The sequence below is a fragment of the Triticum aestivum genome, chromosome 6A (genome assembly GCF_018294505.1).
Source record: "Triticum aestivum cultivar Chinese Spring chromosome 6A, IWGSC CS RefSeq v2.1, whole genome shotgun sequence".
Lineage (NCBI taxonomy): Eukaryota > Viridiplantae > Streptophyta > Magnoliopsida > Poales > Poaceae > Triticum > Triticum aestivum.
This window is the reverse complement of record NC_057809.1, coordinates 423,003,597-423,011,859: the sequence shown is the minus strand read 5'-3', so window position 1 is coordinate 423,011,859 and position 8,263 is coordinate 423,003,597.

Here is an 8,263-nt window from a genome sequence, read left to right as displayed (position 1 = left end):
CGCTGCCGAGGCCGTGAAGGGTCGCGCGGAGGTTCTGCTAGGGAAGTTCCGGGCCTTCAGCACCAAGCCGAAGCAAGGCGCTGCCGACCCCGCTGCTCCATGAGGCGAAGCCACTCCGCGCTGCTCCACCACCGACAAGTGGCTCCGCTGTGACTCCTGTCCTGCTTTTAATTCCTGCAAATGTATCATGCCTCGAGGAGGCGTTTAAACTTGCGTTTGGTATCGAGATAACAGTGTGGACTGTAATATTTGCTTTTGAATTCCTTGAATTTACGCTTTTTCTTCCTACTGGCTTATGTTCTACGCCGGCAGAGCCCGGCCCCGCGCATACCTCACCCAGCATTAGCCCTGACCGGAAACCAGGACGGGACCAAAGGAGTGAGGGCTACGTGACAAGTTAGGCTCCTGAGTCGGGATGCTCAGGAGTCCCCCTTGGCGCACGAACAACAAGTAGGGAGGTGTGATGTAGGTGGATCTACCATTCTACGTCTGCAGAGCCCGGCCCCGCGCGTACCTCACCCAGCATTAGCCCCGACCGGAAACCAGGACGGGACCAAAGGAGTGAGGGGCTACGTGACAAGTTAAGCTCCTGAGTCGCGATGCTCAGGAGTCCCCCTTGGCGCACGAACAGCAAGTAGGGAGGTGTGATGTAGGTGGATATATCGTTCTACGTCTGCAGAGCCCGGCCCCGCGCATACCTCACCCAGGATTAGCCCCGACCGGAAACCAGGACGGGACCAAAGGAGTGAGGGGTTACGTGACAAGTTAAGCTCCTGAGTCGCGATGCTCAGGAGTCCCCCTTGGCGCACGAACAGCAAGTAGGGAGGTGTGATGTAGGTGGATCTATCGTTCTACGTCTGCAGAGCCCGGCCCCGAGCATACCTCACCCAGGATTAGCCCCGACCAGAAATCAGGACGGGACCAAAGGAGTGAGGGGCTACGTGACCAATTAGGCTCCTGAGTCGCGATGCTCAGGAGTCCCCCTTGACGCTCAAACGGCCTTCGTACCTTGGCTCCGCTCGGGGAGAGACGCGCGACGAACCAGGCCCGGGGGGCCTGGCTGGGTGGCATGCGTCTGGGCGTGACCCAGGCGCAGCCCCCGTGCCCAGCTTCCTCGCGCGGCACTCCTGAGGGGAGGCGTTGCGATGAGGCTAGACACTGAGCTCTGGGCTCCCTGAGGTTGATGCGGCCCGGGGGCCACCCTCAGTTGTTTATCACCAGCGCGGAGCATAGCGCTTCCGTATGTGTACGGGCATAGCCGCTCCTCGGCAGTGTCGTCAGCCAGCGCGGAGCATGGTGCTTCCACTGGTACGTGGGAGGGGGCTCCCCTCCAGGAGGAGCCCCGGGGCGTGTACAGCCCCGCCCTGACACGTGGCTGGCACGGTAGGGCCTGGTGAGGTGTATCTGGGCACCCGTGAGCCAGCGCGGGACTCACGGGGCCCTACCTCTAGGCGGGTTGCGCCTGGCACTGGGCCTTATCTTGTGATGTGTTCCTGCAAATTTGGTTAGATGCCGGCACTCTACGTCCTCGGGTCCCGGCCCTTGAGCTGCTCTCAGCCGTCGCTGGTATGCCAGGTCGCGATGCCGTAGACAAAGCCAGAGGGTGAGGGATGGAGAGCGAGTAAGAGCCCTGAGTCGCGATGCTCGGGTACCCCCCTTTAATGTGCAAGTGGTCGACATGGAGAAGAAGAGGTGCCGTGGACCGGCAACGAATAATCAAGCATGGTGGGTATGACGCATAACCGGAAATAACTGCAAATAAGATACACGCCGCTGGGTCTGGCCCGAGCGACTTGGGGATCATGCAGCCCAAGGGGCGCCCCCAACAAGGTAAGCTAACAATATGAAATAAAAGGGATACATGCCGCAAGGACGGACCCACGCGGCCTGGGAATAATGCAGCCCTGGGGGGGCGCTCCCAGCTGGAAGTGAAACTTGAAAGATGTCACCTGATGATGTTGAGGATGAAGGAGTGTGGGTGTAGCAGACTCGGTGGGCTGCGGAAGCCGATCCTCATGAGCCCCTAGGCCCAGGGGCCTTAGGAGGCTCCGAAGGCGCTGGTGGCTCCCTGCGGGCCATCTCCATCTCCGCCAGGGCTATGGAATGCCTGGACTCTTGTGCCTTCATGATGCCCCTCATGAGGCGCTGGTACGTGACAGCCGCGTTCGGCAAGCCGTAAGGCATGCGAACGCAGCTGTGGGGTGGACCTCCGTAGCGCCCCACTCGCGAGGGCCAGAGGCGCCCCAGAGAGGCGACTCGGTTGAGCCCCGGTATGTCGATGCAGACGCGCAGCCCACCATCCTTGCCTGGATGGGGAGCCACTGCTGGTAGACGGCGGCCGTCTTTCATGACCCTTGACTCCTGTAGCTCCTGAATGGCCTTGCTGACGAACTCCTGAGGGTCTGGCCTTCCTTGCCTTAGTCCTTCTTGAGGGAAACATGTTTTGAAACACGCCTCCATGTGGTGCCCAAGCGCCTCCCTCGTGACCCTAGCCAGGTCGGTGGCCCTCCAGGGGAGAGCCCCCGAGCCCTGCCTGAGGAGGGCGCCAGGCGCGCTTTCCTATGCGACGGAAGGAGGTTTCCCCTGGGCAGGCACGGGCCCAGAGGGGCCTGCCTCCTGAGGGGCCGGGCGGACAATGTCTTCTTATTCTTGGGGGCGGTCTCGGGAAGCCTCCTGCTTTCGCGATCCGGGTCTTCCAGTGACGCGGCCTGAAAGGCTCGTTCCAGGGAACACACCGCGTCCTTCTCTTCACAGGGCACCGTGATGACTCCGCCACTTCCTGGCATCTTGAGGACGTTATAGCCATGGTGAGTTACGGCCATGAACTTGGCCAGCGCCGGGTACCCAAGGATGGCATTGTACGGCAGGCGTATGTGGGCGACGTCGAAGTCGATGTGCTCGGTGCGGTAGTTGTCGCATGCCCCGAAGGTGACAGGGAGGCGGACCTGCCCAATCGGGACCGTGGAGCCGTCGGTGATTCCGAAGAAGGGCTTGGTTGGCTGAAGCTGGCTGTAGGACACTTGGAGATTGTTGAATGTTTCCTCGGACAGGACGTTGAGCCCTGCCCCACCGTCGATGAGGGTCTTGGTGACCACCACGCTGCTGATGATTGGGGAACAAAGCATCGGGAGGACTCCGGCTGTAGCCGCACACTTGAGCTGATCTGCTGAGCTGAACGTGATGGCGCACGCTGACCACCTGAGAGAGCGCGTGGCTTCAAGCCCGGGGAGGACTGCATTCACTTCGCGGGCGAACTGCTTGAAGATGCGTTGAGAGGCTGGGTCCTGAGCCCCACCCAGGATGCAGGCGATCGCGCGTGGCTCCTGGAAGCCCCCAGCCCCCTCGTCTTGGTGGCGGTCCTCGTTCCTCCTTGGCGGCGGCGGCGGCGGAGGGAGGCCTGCATTGCCATGCAGGTGATCCTCGCGAGGCTGATCCCTCCAGTCTCCCTCGCGAGGCGGGTCTTGCCAACGATCCTCGCGAGGTTGATCGCGCCACCCTTGGCGCCACCCTTGGCGCGGACCACGGTCTTCCCAGCGTCCTGCGTTCCTTCCTCCTCCTCGACCATAGCCCCGGTCACCGCGGTCGGGGCGACGGTCGATCCTTCCTTCTCGCACGGCTCAGAGCTCTTGACATTCGTCGGTGTTGTGGGTGTGGAGGTCGTGGTACACACAGTACCGGCTGCCCTTGGAAAGTTTGGGCTGATCTCTTCCCTGCTTGGTGTCTGGTTCTGCCGCGAGCACGGCAGCCCCCTTGCGCTTCATGTCCTTGGCCTTGGGCTTCTTCTCTTTTGGGTCTGCGGCAGGCAGCTCAAGGAGGGAGAGACGCCCTTCCTCAGCCCTCGCGCACTTGGTCGCCAAGTTGAACAACTCCAAGAAAGTGCACAGGTCGTCATGCATCACCAGCTCCTCCTTCATCTTGACATCGCGCACGCCATCGGAGAAGGCTGAGATGATGGCCTCCTCAGTCACCTTGAGAATCTTGAGGCGTGCGTTGTTGAAGCACTGGATGTACTTCTGCAGGGTCTCCCCGGGTTGTTGCTTGATGCGGCGCAAGTCGCTCACGACGGGTGGCCGGTCGCGGGTACCTTGAAAGTTGGCGATGAAGCGGGTGCGCATCTCGTCCCAGGAGGAGATCGTGCCTGGAGTCAGGTTCAGGGGCCAGGTGCGGGCCCCGTCCTTGAGCGCCATGGGAAACCAGTTCGCCATGACCTTCTCATCTCCGTTGGCAGCTTCGATGCCAGCTCGTAGAGCTGGAGGAACTCCGCAGGGTCAGCCGTGTCGTCGTAACGAGGAGGCAGGTTCGGCTTGAACTTGCCGGGCCACGCGACACTGCGTAGCTCGGTGGTGAAGGCATGCCAGCCTGTTGTGGCCACGGGAGGCCTTGGGTGACGGAGAGCTTGGTCTTGCATGTCCACACGCGCTGCAGCTGGGTCTTGACGTGCGGGAGCAGGGGCATGGTCGCGACGTGCTGGAGCAGGGAGCGCCCGGGCAGCTTCTTGCGGGCGAGGGACTTCTTGGCAGCTCTGCTCTTGCCGCGCTGGTACCTGACGGAGCGGGTTCCGCCCAGGGGCCATGCGCCTTGGAGCCATGGCGCCTTCTTGTGGAGGAGGCGGCCGGGGCACCGCCGGAGCTTCGTTGCCCGCGCGGGGCGGGGTGCGGTGCAGCGGAGCGGACAACGTAGGAGAGCCCCCTGCGACGCGGACGAGCTCGGCGACGCGGTCAAGCCATTCTTCGTAGACGTCGTCGACGAGACGGTAGCGCAGGAGCTCGTTTGCCGCGATGAGCGCAGCTCGAGCCTCCATGGGTGCGCGGAGTGCGCGAGACGAAGAACTAGCTGGGGTGAGCGAGGGAGTAGCGGTGCGGCCGTCTTGCCGCACGAACGAATACTGAGACGATGCTTGCTGCTCGTCCCCCGCCGGGCCGGTGGCGGCGTTGACGGCAGGTGATGGGGAACGGCGAGGACGCCCGCCGGCAGGGGCCATCTGGGCGACGCGGGAAGCGAGAGCGGTCCGGCGCTCGGCGCGGGCCCGACGAGCGTCAGATATGGGCGCGATGGTCGGAGAGAACAGGGCGGTGGAAGACGAATTCTGCACTCCTACCTGGCGCGCCAAATGTCGGTTTTCGGGTTCCGGCAGACCCTTGAGATTCGAACACTGGGGTGCGCGCAGAGATTTTACCTCCTGCCTACCTGCACCCCTCCGCCTCGCTAAGATCTAAGCAATGGAAAGAGCAACACAAAAGACACAGGGTTTATACTGGTTCGGGGCATCGTTGTGGTGTAATACCCTACTCCAGTGTGTGGTGTGGTGGATTGCCTCTTGGGCTGACGATGATGAACAATATAAGAAAGAACAGCGTCGCGAGGGTCTGCTCTTGGCTGGGGTGATGAACTGCTGGGAGGAGTTCAGTCACCCTTCTCTCTCTCTTTCTCTCTCTACTTGCTTGCTTGCTCTCCCCTTTCTCTACCTGCTCGATCTCCTCTCTCTTTCCTCTGGGGGTGGCTAGTCCTATTTATAGAGGCCCTGGTCCTCTTCCCAAATATTGAGCGGGAAGGGAGCCAACAATGGCGGGCTAATTTGAAGGGGGACAGCTAGTACTAGCTATCCTGACAAAAGTAGTCTTCGCCTGCACAAAGCTCTGGTGGTGACGCCGTCTTGGGCTCCACAATGACCTCCATCTTGCAGTCCTCCTGGTCTTGGTCTTGTTGCACCGAAATGGCAACCTTTGCCTGATGCCTCGGTACCCTGTGGCTGCGCTCGCTCCCTTTGCACCAAAGAGGAAATGAGGACGCTGCGCGGGCTGGCACCCGCCTGGCGCGTTTGGTCGTCATGGCTTGCGTCACGGGCACCTCGTGAGGTACCCCGCCCTGATCTCTCCGCCTCCTCGCGAGCCAGCCTGATGAGGTCGTGCCTGAGGAAGCTCCGCGTCGTCCGCCCCGCGAGGCTTGGTCCCTCGCGAGGGTCTTGGGTCTGTGTTGGTGAAGATGGGCCGTGCTGGGCCCCCTTTTGAGCCACGCCGCAGGCCGCAGGCAGACAAGTCTGGGGACCCCCATTTTCAGTACGCCGACAACTTTACCTCTTCTTTTTTCAATCATAGTACTACTAAATACTAATCAAGGTGCATCGTCTTCGTCAATCAATCTTGGTGTGATGGCGTTTCGCCTCCAGGCTGCTCGCCACTCTTTCAGTCCCTCTTGCCTCATCCAGGAACAATTCAACCATGCAAGTTACACGTCTGTGAACTCTGTTGTCTCAGTTCAACAAATAGTTTGCTGCTAGATCTCAAAAAAATAGTTTGTTGCTAACTATATGATGTGTATCCCTTTAATTTTTCCCATCATTTAGATAGTTTTATATTAATTGGTCTAGTCATCTTGCGTTTCAAAAGCCAAGTTACGTCCTCTAAAAATCTATCTAGGGAATATGAATCGGGTTACCAGAAACATAAGAAAAGAAAAAAAGAATTAGGCTGGTCATAGTGGCGAGTAACTTATACTAGTGTCATGCATATGACACTAGTCTAAGTTACTATCTCCATAGTGCAAAGTAACATAGTAGTAGTGTCATAGATGACTTCATTTATTAGCTTATAGACTCATTCTTTCTCGGAAAGCGCTATGTTACAGTAAACATATTATGTTACTCTAAACATCTCTCTCCTTATTAAATATATGCCACATAAGCAAAAAAAATTTGAATTGTGCTATGTTATTACCTAAGTTACTCCCACTATGACTAGCCTTAGAGGATTTAATTCAATATCATAAAGGAGTTGTAGATAAATTGATTATAGTTTTGTTTTTCTAAAAAAGTAGGCCCCATTTTAGAGTTTGGCACAGGGCCTAGAATTTTGCCGGCCCGGCCCTGCGGAGGCGCCCCCGCCGTCGGTAACCGTCCGAGAAGCTGGAGACGATATTTGGGCAGCAGACGTTTTGGAGTTGGACGACAGCAGGGAGACGACCGCTGTTCAAGGTGTCGTCGTCTGTGATGGTGCCGTCCAAGTGGTGCACCACCGGAGTCGTTTGGCCTCGACGGTTTCTAGCAAGAATGTCCGGGCGGTTCGTTTGCATGCATGGTGTACTCCGGCTCCCTTTGCTTGCACGGCCATCTCCTAAACCCTCCATTTTCTTTGTTAACTTTTTTTGAGCTTATTTTCTTTGTTAACTTTGTATTGTAGCGCATGGGCAAAGAAAAGGAAGGACTTTTTTTTTTTGAAAAACAAGAAAAGGAAGGATCTTGTTATATGCAAAGCCATAGCTGAGCAGCGGCTTTAGTTATTGCATGCATCTAGCCTCAGCTGGACGGGCGCCGGGCCAGCACCTTGACATTTAACACTGACTTTTCTTCTGCAACAAATTAAAGAACCCATCCAAGCGTCTTTGATTTGCTAGCGCGAACGGTGCCGGACGGGGTGCGCAGCTCAGAACCTTTTAGTAATTGGCCTCCACCGGCCACTGTAACTTTTTGCTTGAAACAGCTCCTGTCCTGCACAAACAAAGAGCGCATGAAGCGACAACGAGCAAGATGCACAAACAAACAAGGAAGCGGGGTAATTAGAAGGCATGACATGCTGGACGGTGCTGTCAATATAATTAGAAGCCCATATGGTTAGTAGTTGCGAAACAAAGAGCTGAACGAAGCGTCATTTACTCTGATGTCCTGTTGTGGATGCATGCCAAGGTCTCTTTCCTCTGCAAATTATAGTTAATCATTCGGCAGGTCATTACTACAGGACGGTGTGTATTGAATTCACCTAGGCTAAAATATGGCAAGTCTTACACCCCGTTCCAGCGCGGCACAGGCCCATCTTGCTACTCTCAAACGGTGCCAACAGTGCACAGCGTGGTAGACGAAAATGGCAGCTTCAACACTACCAGCCAAGCAAACCGCGCCGTGGAACTTTTAATCAATAGCCAGAATCAGCGGATGCATTTGCTAGCCCAAAATAGCTACTAGCGGAACCTGCTGCTTGAAAAAGGGCCATCGTCACTTTGCCCCGAGTACAACTGCAAAGCCAGGCAGTAGGCTTTCTTTCCCGGCGCCTGACACCAAAAAGGTTCGGCCCAGCCTTCCTCCCTCGGCGTGGCGAAATTCAACAATGATTAAATCAGAACTTTATCCACTCAAAGGTCCGGATCTCAAAGTGAACAAAGGGTTCTGACCAACCGTGGCTTCCCCCGCGAATTATTCCGGTCGGTAGTGTTGTGTGGGATGTGACTGTAATCCAGATACTCATACCTGCATCTAAATGCTCATTTTGATTCG